Here is a 12,320-nt window from a genome sequence, read left to right as displayed (position 1 = left end):
ATGTTCATGAAATAGGAAGCACAAAATGATTGTAAATACATTTGGAAGAGACAAGATGAAAGATAAAAACACACAGGAAAGACTACTTTAGGTATTTTCTTAATACCTTTCTTTTACAGAGCATAAGGAATTTGTGGCAATACAATTTTTTGAAAATAAAAGACAAAATGGCATAAATCACGCTATTGCTGTTCACTTCCATGTCATGGGAAAATTTGTACAAAGGTGCCTTAGTATGATTCAGATAAAGATTAGATTCACATTAGTAAGAATGTAAAAGAATGTAGATATCTGAAGTTTTTCTAGCTCAGAAGGTGGCTAAAAAGGCTATTTATTAATTGATTTAGTAATTAACTAAACTTACCCATGATCAGAAAAGAAACCACAGCTATTGGGATGAATTTCCAAACTAGTAGTCATTGTGTACTATACCTTTCTTTAAATATCACCCCTGCTTGAACAAATGGTGCTACACTGAGCTTTTCAGATAATAATAAAACTTGTGAGACTTTTTTGTTGCTAACCTAAACAAACATAGAATATGATGTCTGTGGATGCTCTCCTTTTAGAAGAAAGGTAAGAGATCAGGTTGTGGGTTATCTAGTGGTATGCATATATCAGCTACTTGTTCTTCCTTCAGTTATAGCAGTCATCTGTGGTAACTTCAGTCAGTTTAAAAGCCAAAATTTCCTTTCCATGGAAAACATGCAGGAAGAGAAGTGATCTCAGAGCTGATCTCATCCCAGGACCAGGCTGGGACATGATTAAGGAATGATTTAGGACTCAAACCCTGGAGCTGAGGAGCACTCCTGAGTCCTGTAGATAAACACTATTTTACCTAAAGCTGTATAAGGCAAATGTGTCTCTCTGTTTGTCTGAGATTAAAATCACAGATGTGCAGTTTTAATGTTTTCAGATGAGTCTATTAAAATTGCAAAAGTGCTTTGTTCCCTTTGTTCCCTTTTACACTTTTTTTTTCACAGTATAATCTTTCTGGCTTGCTAGAACCTGGCCTTGCAGACCACTGTGTTCATGCATGACCATGTTACAGCTAATCTTTAAAGAATTTAACAGTCATCTTTTATATGCCAGTATCTGCAACAAATTGAAATATATTAATAATTTACAGTTATAGTCCAGGCTGTCGTTGTAAAACCCTCAGAAAACAACCAGAAAAGCATGCATAACAAAAGCCCTACAGATTATAATATCAGGAAAATATTTTGTGTCTTGCATAAATATAATGTAATTCAAAAAGAAAAAAGTTACATTTTTGAAATAAATAGTAACAGATAAAGCAGTCTCTGTTTGGTAGAATGACCTACCAAGTCACTGAGTATCCATCCAATTTCCATGTTTCCTCTTGATGCATTGCAGCCTGTGAGACAAGCCAGTGTTTGAATGACAAATGCTTCATAACTGGATGCTATGTTCTAGGAGACCTTGGTAAATTGAATCCTGTTTCAAAAAGCAAAATTTCAGTTAACCTGTATCTGGAGCATTCTAGATTTGGACCTTGGCAAATGTGTGTGTGTTTCTGTTTTCAGCAATACCCTGACATATTTAGAATGTTTTATGCGTGATTTTGATACAGTCACTTTGTTAGAAAACCTGTTTTGAAACCAGTGAACCCTTGAGGGATGTTAATCAATAGAAATTAATACATTGATAAGGAAAAAGGATTTAATTCTACTAAATACTTCTTCAGATTGGCTAATGCAAGGAAACTGAATCTGACCAGAGAAATTTCATTTTTATTTATGACTCTGTTTCTTGAAGCTTTGTATTCTATTCTATTCTATTATTTCTATTTCTATTCCACTATCTAAATCAGCTTTTGACAATCATTTTCCATGATAATTTAAGTGCCAACAATGGAACAAAGAAAACAATCCAAGATGTCATGAATTTCTTAAGATAAATGGTTTGCTTAAGAGTAACATTAACTATGTGTATCTCTACAGAAGATATTGATTTTATTAAAAACAAATATTATTGGAACAGTTTTAACATTTATTGTCATCATAAAAAAAAGTTCTGTCATGAAAACTTCAAGCTTGACTGAACTTGAAAAATGCAGAGCAAAATTTTGCCAGATTTCATCTGAATCCTTCTCTGGCATATAAAACTTGGATGAGGTTTTGATACTTCTGGAGCAGATTGAGAAAACAAGTTCAAGCTTCAGATGTGTGAGAAAACCCTCTTGTGTTCTTTTTCAAGGATTTTCTTTTCTAATCTTTCACTGGCTTTATACGACCTTCAACAACATAAATCACTTCAAAATATTGTGAGCTTAATTTTTCCTAAATATAGGAATTATGTACTGCATTAGTAGGGATGTTATGTCTTTAATTTATTTATTTTATTTTTGGAAGCTTATTTTTAAAACAAAGCAGTAAATGACTGTTACAACTTTACAATTGTAACAATGTCACCATGAGAAATTGAGGTAGAACTATATCTCTTCAGATATGCTTTCCCCCTTTAAAGTCAGTTTACATGAACTAAGCTTATGCTCCCTTCATATTCTTTATATAAACCCACCAGAATTCTCTAAATGTTCATTCTGTGCAGCAGGTTTTGTGAATAGGTTTAGCTGGCGGGACCGTTTGTGAAAACTGCATTTAACATTCATGTAAAATGAACATTCACTTCTGGCAGTGTTTTCACAGACAGCCAATCAGAGATTGGTAGCAATTTTGTGCAAATTAATTGACCAGTCACATCTAACAGTTAAATAGAAAATACAACATGGGACAGATTTTGACATGTTTGAATAGTTCTTTTGTTCACTACACTTAGGCTCCCACAGAAAGCCAATATTCAGAGTGAAAAAGACTACTGACTGATGGGTAATCTTCATTTGTACGTGATGAGAGATTTTCATGACCAAGCTATAAAAATTAAGGAATAATAATTAATTGGATAATTTAAAGTAGATATCTAATAAAAATTTAAAGTAGATATCTAATAAAAATATTAGTAATGGTAAGAAGTCTCTCATGAGCAGAAAAAATGAGATCATTGCAGAATGATTCACTGTGAATTACTTACACAGCTGTAGAAATTTTTCAGACTGACAGATTGATGGGTAGAACATGCCCATAAAGACAGGATATTCCCCACTCTTTGTTATTCTTTCTGTGCTGCACATTCTACAGCTTTGACTGTGATTCTACAAGTTCATGCAAAGCAAGGAAAGTTACCAAGCAGGATGATCTCTGATTTTACTACAAGCACAAAATTAAAGGATAGAACCCAACAGAAGCAATTGGCTGAAGAAGCAAATGGAAATTCCATTCTCAATTGACAGTGGAGTTATCAACTAAAATACATATTATGCCCTCTTTGGTCTCAATTTTATAAGAGATATGTGGAAAAGGTTGGAGTGAGCTGACTGATTTTGAATCTGGTCAAGTAAAACTCTTGTTAGTAATAAACAAACTATCAGTCATAGACAAATAGTAATTTTTTTTGCTGCAATCCAAAGCAAACTTCCAGTGGTTAAATTACTGTGATGAAATATGCTGTGAAAGTTCACTGACAACAACATAATATTTTTCTGAAATAATGTTTTTAAGCCAACATATTCCTGTTTCTTCAAGTAACAATAATATTTCTGTAGTTTTGAATAGATTTTTCCTGTTGAAGTTACAATAATACTGAATTTGATCAAGTTTAACCTGATGAATTTATGAATAGTTCATTTTAATTTTTAGCATGAAGAACTTTAGCTAAAGGCAGCTTCTGTATTGGGAATTTAGCTGCTTAGTAACTGTGAAACCTTTACAATAAATGGAACACAGTCTTTAAAAAGATAGAAAATAAGTCTGTCATCTTACTTAAATATGGAGCTGCTATTTTAAATACCACAGCTGGTACGTTTTGAGTAAATAATGCCTATTAAGTGGATTACTTTAAATGGAAATTTTGTAGTGATTGAATTTGGATAGGAGAAGCTAAGTTTGTAGACACATGTGCACTGTTTTAACTGCACAGTGCAATGAAGTTTTAATCAAAGAAATAGCATAAAATGTTTGACCTTTTGGATTTTATTTGTACTATTCTGAAACCATCCCAGAAAGATTTTATATTGAACATGAAATCATAAAATATTTTGCCTTTATTTTTTATGTGTTATGGTGTGCTAGGAGCCTTTACTAAAATATTAAAAATAAAAAATAAAAAGAAAAAGGTCTAGTCTCATTCATCAAAAAACTGTTATGGTGTGTTCTGGACCCATCTCTAGCCTTTGGGGTTGATTATTGACTAGGATGATTTTGCTTATATAGAGCTCCTAAAAAGTGTTGCTTCTTTCACAGATAAAAATGCAAGAATGAGTCCTACATAAAATATCTTGTGGTTTCTTACCACCAATCTAAGAATCTTTGGGCCTTGGAATATGTACGTGCAGTACGTATGTTCAGTAGATAATGTTCAGTACGTATGTTCAGTAGATAATCAAATGCATAAATGTCATATAATATTTTTCTCTGATAAATATAGGAGGCCAGAGACACTTCATATGCAATTTAAGTGCTCAGCTCTAACAGGTGTTTACAAACCTAGTTTAATTGTTCAGGAGTCTTGAGATGCATAGATATTTTGTTCATAGAGTTGCCATCCCTGCACAGCCTAATCCAGCATGCATTTACACATACAGAAAATTAATTCAAAAGTTGCTGTCCATAAGTAGGCCAAGATCTCTTGGATAATGCAATTACAACTGCAGAGGTTATATGGGAAGTACTAAACTTAGGTTGCCTTCTCACAATTAAAAAGCTGAAACACAGGTTTTCCACTTCAGTCACTGCATTTTCTTCCAGAGCGGTTTTCAAAAGAATTTTCTGAACACACTTCCCAATTCCCTTGTCAAGCTAGCTCCTTTCATGGCAAGGAATACAGCATTCACAGGGCCAGAAAGAAAAAAAAAAAGGAAAAAGGGAAAAAAATTACCTTGACTTTATATTAGAATAAAATGGGATTGCTCCTTGATTTTTCAGTACAATAATATCCATAAACATGACTTTGCATCAGAATGAGAAGCCAGAGTAATCTTCTCTATGGATTCTTTCAAGAATATAATTTGAATTCCTTGGAAAATTCAGTGGTAAATGAGGTTAAAACTTTGAAGTCTTTTGGAAAATGGATACTTAGTCCTGAGAAAAAGAGGAATTCACTCCCTTGCAGTGCTTAGGAAAGCAGCACACACACTGAATAATGTAACAGGCGGAGTGGGTGGGTGTGCATGTGCAGGCAGAACATCTCACTGCCACTGTTGCTTCACAATGAAAATTCATTCCCAGACATGTCTTTTCCACACAATCATTTTAACACATTCTTTCTAACCTGAACATGTTGGGCACAAAGGAGCTGCATGCATCATGCTGTTTATCCTTGACCTTTCCTGTTGGGTTCAGAGAGGTACACATCTTCTATTTTATCTTGGAAAATTCTAATTAAAAGAGAAGGGAGAGATTTAAACGTGTGAAATTTTAATAGACTTTCCCAGTGTAGCAATTGTACATTATGTCATATTGGATAAATTTTTGACTGAATTAGCTTTTGCAGAATGCCCACCAGACCTGCCTTCACAGGCTGTTTTGCCATCTGCACTATTAAAACATCCCCATTAGCTATGCCTAGGGTTTAATCTTTTGCAACTGATTACAAATTGTCCATAATTCCCAGCCCAAAATAGAATCACAGGAATTAATTTTTAAACGTTAGACTTGCAAATTCATTATACCAGAAACAAAAGGATATATCTACTTATATTATTTTTAACCTGGAAAGGATGAAGATTATGTTGGTCACAGATGCTGATAATAAAGATCAGATACTAATAAAGTATTAGTCAAAATACAATTATTAGACTCATGGGTGTTCAGAGAAGCTTTAGTATGTTTATATTGCAAGCCTGACAGAAGTTCTGGTATTTCTCATGAAGTCTGGTTGGAAGAATCCTACTGTATGTGAGTCACTGCCCTCTCACTGTGGTTAAATGATACATACTCAAAAGTAAACAAGAATTGCCAGAAATTCTGCTCTGTAAACCAAATACCTGTTCTTTTAGATTTCTTGAAAGGAAAAGGTTTTTTTTTTTCTTTTCCTGTGACTTCCTTGACAATGGTCTTCCTCATTTTTGTCTTTTAGGAAGGAAAAAAAAAAGGTAAGGGAGAGTATAGAAGGTACTACCTGAAAACTGGAACTTCAAATCTTGCTCTATGACTGTCATCTCCCTGTTCAGACAAATGTGTATGCTGCCCTGCACTCTAGTTTCCTCCTCAGTAGTCCTTACCTAATTTACCTATGGTTCCTGTACCAAGACAGAGGATGATAAATGGTCACCTAGATCTAACTCATGGTCATCTTTGAAGCAGTTAGATGTAAGTAAAGTAACAGGCCTCTAGAATGCCTGTTTGCTTTTCTACCACTAACAATGTATTTCTGGTTTGGAAGTCTCTTTTACAATGATCAAAAATAAGGTGGGGATTCCATGCTTAGAATCTGTGTTCCTAAAATCAGAATTCTGAGTCTTGTTGCACACCTATTTAGAAGTAAGTAATATGAATGGGAAAGGCAAAATAGTAAGGAGTAGTTTAGGCATTTTTAAAGATCAGAGCTGTGTAAACAACAAAGGGTATTGTTAAGTCCTGGTTGAATTTGTATTCCCATGATTTCTAGAGTTTTTGACAAAATGGAGACTGAAAACCTATGACCATCCTCTCCTTTGAACTCCTAGTCCTATCAAACTGAGTTTTTTTCTGCACAGCAATTTACATCATGAGAGTGCACTAAGCCACAGCAGCTGGGAGCCCTAACCACTCAGGAAGAAAATGGGCATTTGTTGTCATGGCTTGACAACAGGCTTTCAGAACCATAATGCTACACTGGAATTCAAACATTCAATATAATGTCTACAAATTATGATTTTGGATGCAGAATATATTTTGAAAATTACTGATTCCATTTCCAGCATGCTGAAGGAAATTGAGGAAATGGCATGTATGAGGTAAGCAGTTGTTTTCTGCCTTTTAATTCCCTCTATGTCCATCCTTATACCTGAAAATATATCAAAAATATATCAAAAGCTTGAACATTTATTTATGTAGGAAAAAATATTTACTTAGGAAAAAAATAGAGAAAACACTTTTTTTAAGGTGAGAAATCTGATACTAAAGCTATTCTTGAAAGAGCAAAAGAAAACAGATCCCTCTCAACACTGAACAGCACCATTGAATTCCTCTGAAGAAACCATCTACATTTCTTGGGGTGTCACTATTCCCTGGGAATTTTGGCTGCCACAGCAAACAGGGCTTAGAGTCTTGACTCTTGGTTCAGCAATCCAGACTGCATTTCCTTTCATGACTGCTGACCCAGGAGCAGTCATAAAGAACGATTTGGAGACAGATAAGTCTGCCCTCATCTCATCCAACCCTCAGATGCCTGTCACCAGTCTGTAGCAGATGAATAGTGCATCGTTCAGCATGTGTCTTCTTATGTTGTGCATATGAAGACATTGGGGATGCTTCCTCTTACTCTTGCACTTTGCACACCACATCTATCAAGAAAAAATGTAGGCTAGGCAGCTCAAAGGTAAAAGAAGATGTCTCAGCAATAGGGGAATGACTTAACAAGGAAATGACACAGGGAGAATTAAATGTTTATCTCTTCAAAAGGGTACAAGACATCTAACTATTCATTCAGAAGCACTAGGTGTGGCAGTTTCTTTCTTTCTCTCAATGATCCTGTATCCAGTCAAAACAGCAGCTCATGGCAAAGGTCCCAAATAATGTAATGCATTTAAAAAGTCCAAATGAGCATCTGCATCATGTAGCTGCCTATCCTTCAACACAGGATAAATACCAGGTCTAAATATCAGGCAGGGAACTTGCTCAATATTAAACTTGAAATAACTGGACTTTGACATGTTTGGAATTACTTAAAAGGGTAGAGAAAGAATCCAGCTCAGGCTAGTGCAAGGCAGAGCATTTTTTTCAAAAATGCTTATTAGGTCTGATTCATTCCCACTACATGATTGTCTACCAGGCAGAAAGATCATATGTATTCCAAGCCACATCAGCAACTAGAGCACAAGGGAAAGAGGATTCTGGAGTTTAGGGTAAGGCCAGTCTATGTGCAATGCTCGGGATAACTGCTGATCTCTTTAGACTCTCTAATACTAGTCCTTTCTGAGTCTCTCAAGAGATGGTTTGTTTGTACTAGAACTGATATTTCGAGCATTAACAGAGGAAAGCTGAAAAGAAGCAGAGGAAACCAAGCAAGTGGATGCAACAACATGCTGATTCATACTTTAAGAATTCCATGGTGGCCTGGTAAATTCAGCTCCACCATCAGCAGGGGTTTTCCATGGATTCTCTGAAGAGAAGGGAAATAAAATCTTTTGCAGCTATTGCCTGGACATGCCTCATATCTGGACCTTTCACAGGGTTGCTGAAAGTCATCTAGTCCTTGTTTCCACCTGCTCCAGCACATCACATTTTGCAGCTCAGTAGGGCTCTATCTTTAGCCTCTCAGCAGTGGGACACTTTAGGCAGAAGAGGATTAAGCAGGCACACACACGTTTAAGTGCAGCTTGCAACTAGTCACAAATGTCTTATCTGCATAAGCTGTCATTACTGGCAAGAATATAAAACATAATTGTTGTATTGCACTATTTCTGATTAATTGGTTTAAGGCATGAAGGAAGAGTGTTTCTATGTAAATAATAATGATATTCATTGCAATAAAACTTCATTACACCATGTCTGTATAATTTAACATTTTTTTAAACAAGGGGAACTGATCTTTATAAGGAAACCTGAGGGAAAACATGGCTGAAGAAAATCTGTCACCCCAAACATTATTACTACAATGTCAAAGGGACATAAGCCTGACAAATCAAGTTGGCTAAATCAAAGGGTGAGCATTTAATACTGATGTGGGTGTTGCTTATGCAGATTTTAGAGTATTAAATAATTTATCTCTAAAACCACAGTGTTTTATTTCATGAGATATTGTTGAACAATTTCTTTAGTATAGAAACAAGAATGACAACAGGAACATGATTTTCTCCCACCTTTTTTTTTCCCTTAAAAACCTGAAGTGGTGTAGTGATTTAGAAATTATTTACATGAATCCTCAAAAGCAGGTGGTTTTAATTGGAAAGACTTATTACTGTAACTAATCATATGCAAGCATCTTTGTTTTTGTAAAGATGAAGTTCCTCGTATGTAATACTCTCCTCCATGGAAATGTTCTTCTTCTTTGGAAACTGAGATGTGTCCTCGCTCTGAACTTGGATTTGGTAGAGTATTTCCCTGTACCTGGGATCTCTGCCAGAAAAATGTGAAGACATGGGGTGGGACAAGGGAAAGAATGGGCTAGCTTGAGGGAGAGGTTAGCAGCCTGTGGTCAAGGGTTACAGAAACTCAAAATATGAAAACTTCACTGAAACTGAGTTGAGAGAAATGAAGAATATTTAGGGGAAAATTCTTCCAATACATAAGAATGTTCAGATGGAGATGCACTGAGCTGGACTCCTAATTTCTGCACATAGCAGAACTCCACTGACAGTAAATGGAGTCTTACATGTTTACAGTGATAGGAATTAAATTCTAATTAGGACTCATTATTTCTTTTTTTTTCTTCACACTTTCAGGGTGAAAATTAATTATTGTTTGGGTTCACATTTTGAGATTAGATATTTTTAGACATGTTTGAGATTAATATTTTTCTTTGTAAAGTTAAAATATAATCCATGCAAACCAGACTGATTTTAAACAAATGCTCTGTAAGAAGGAGGCAGCTTTTGCACGTCTGAAGAGAGAAAGGTTTGAAACAATATATGCACATCTATTTAAAAATCATAATTTATTAGTATGAAGAGTGATAACCATGTTTTTTAAGCAGTTATGACAAAGGCAACTACATTTAATTATCAGAAAAGAGATAGAAATGAAGGAAACCACTCAAGAATATTGTATAATTTTTGTCCTTTCAAATAACTAGCCCTTTGAACCTTCAGGACTGAATCCTTAGGACTTCAACTTTTCTAACTTGCATTTGGCCCTCTTACGTTGGTAAATAACAAAACCTTTTATCCTCTGCTTATATTCATAATATAATAAAAAAAGATTATTGTAGCAGAGGCAAATTGTTAAATTGTGAACTTTAAATTATCCAGGAGGACAGACTTTGTTGGCTAAAATGCCTTTCTGCTTGTAAATCTAAAAAATGTTAGGATAGCTCATTTACTGTCCCAAATACTGTCAAAGTAACTTGACTTTTAAGAGTAAGTGCTCAGATCTGCATTCAGTTGGAATTTGATGTGCAGCTATCGCTGTGGTGGATGGACTTAAGCTATGTTATGATATATATGCACTTGTCCCCTGGCTACACAAAAACGATCATGACACCTAGGAGAAGGATTTTAACTGAAATAAACCTTGCCTGTGGAGCAACCAAGAATTGTATGCAGACATCACATTACCACATGGTCTTTGCCTAGAGGAGTGGTGAGTGCAGGAAAATAGGGTGTGACTCCAACTGTTTGGCTTCTACATGCAAATGATGTTGCCCAGCCCTCATGATTCACTATGAGCAGGGTTCAGGCTTAATGCAATTTGAATTGTTGCTTGAAGCAGTGTGTTTTGTGTAGTAGGACCTTTAGGGGCAAGTAATTCAGAGTAAACTCTATGTAGGGCTGTCCTATCCCTTGCACTGTTCAGCCCTGTCCACACCCTATGCTGGAATACTTGTCAGAATTGTTTGATTTATTAGTTGCTGCAATTGTTGGTGTGACAAAGCAGCTCCTACTCTACAGTGCAAATTTTGTTCCTCTGTAACAGGCAATCACTATTTAGGGAAGTTCAGGGCGTTCTGGAGTTCTGAAAATATGCTTAACAAGACATAGTTTATCAGTCTGCATAAAGTTTCCTTATGTCATGTGCGCTGCCAGTACTGATTCAGTCTCTTGAAGACTATATATCTATGGGAATGTTGTTGGCATAGTGATAATTTTCTTAATATAAGATGACCTTGGTTAAGTCACAGATGTAGTGGATGACTCACATAGTACTAACACTCTTCACATCCCTATAAAGATTCCTTTCTCCAACGCTAAAACTTCCACCTAGCTCCTCATCAGTTTCTTTGTATGAGTTTCACAATTGAGCTCAAGAAGGAAACCTGTGTTGATGGATATTAATTTCATTATCTCTCTGAGTATGCAGAGAGTGAGAGAGAGTCAATCTTTATTAAAGGAAATGAGGACTCTTCTTTCTAGCTGTTTGTACTTCTTCCTCTGACACACGTTGTCAGCTTTTTTTATAATTTTATGTTGATGATTTTAAAAGCAAAACCCAAATTCTCCGTTCAAATTCATCCATCCATCAATCCAGCCCTCAAAAATTGATTTTACTACATCAATTATCAAACAACAAAATGCATATCTTATACATTGATCGTATTTATGAAATCTTCAGTAAGGAAGATATTGATGCTATATACAGGAGAGACAATGAACCTGGCTACCCATTAAAATCTTTCTCAAAATAAAACTTTAAAAAATTGTGGTAAAATTAATTATGAAAATGGGAACTATAGATTAGACTGTAGCTGTCTTTCAGCTGTAACTGAAATTAGACTATAGAATGGTCTTCCAAACTGAATGTCCCCCATTAAAAAAATAAAGAACTATGTGGAGACAGTTTTAGATTAATTATTTTGTCATAATTCTTGAAACCTCAGGAGAAAGTAGAATAATTTATACATCAATCTCTACCCTGCTGGGAGCAAATGTGAAAAGAGCTAAATTAGAACTTTGAAGCATATTCTTGGGTATGTGCTTTTGAAGATTTTTTTCTCCTCAAGGAAGAACAACTTAAAAAAACAGTGAAATGTAAAGGAATTTTTTTTATTGTTTTTTTTTTGTTTTTTTTGTTTATTTAAATATAGGATATTTTTTATGCACATGCAGTCTTGAAACTGCTCACAAAAACATTAAGGTCACTGAGAGAAAACTATAAGCAAGTAAATATTATCTAAATATTATCATTTGACAGGTCAAAGCAAACAGATGAAGATTTCTGGGTTTGTGGTTCATATAAAATCACATCATACTTTGAGAGGTAAATGAAAGAGAAATATATCTGAAATTATGTGCTATTTTTCAAGTTTTCAGTGAAATTACTGTATTTTATATTTATATGAATATATATAATATATATGATGTATCTGTGTGCATATGAGTACCTGAAATAAAAATACAGAATTTAAAAATAAACCTATGAGGAAAATTCAGTGAAAATTTTCAT

Source organism: Camarhynchus parvulus, chromosome 5 (genome assembly GCF_901933205.1).
Source record: "Camarhynchus parvulus chromosome 5, STF_HiC, whole genome shotgun sequence".
Taxonomy (NCBI): Eukaryota; Metazoa; Chordata; class Aves; order Passeriformes; family Thraupidae; genus Camarhynchus; species Camarhynchus parvulus.
This window is presented reverse-complemented; position numbering follows the sequence as displayed.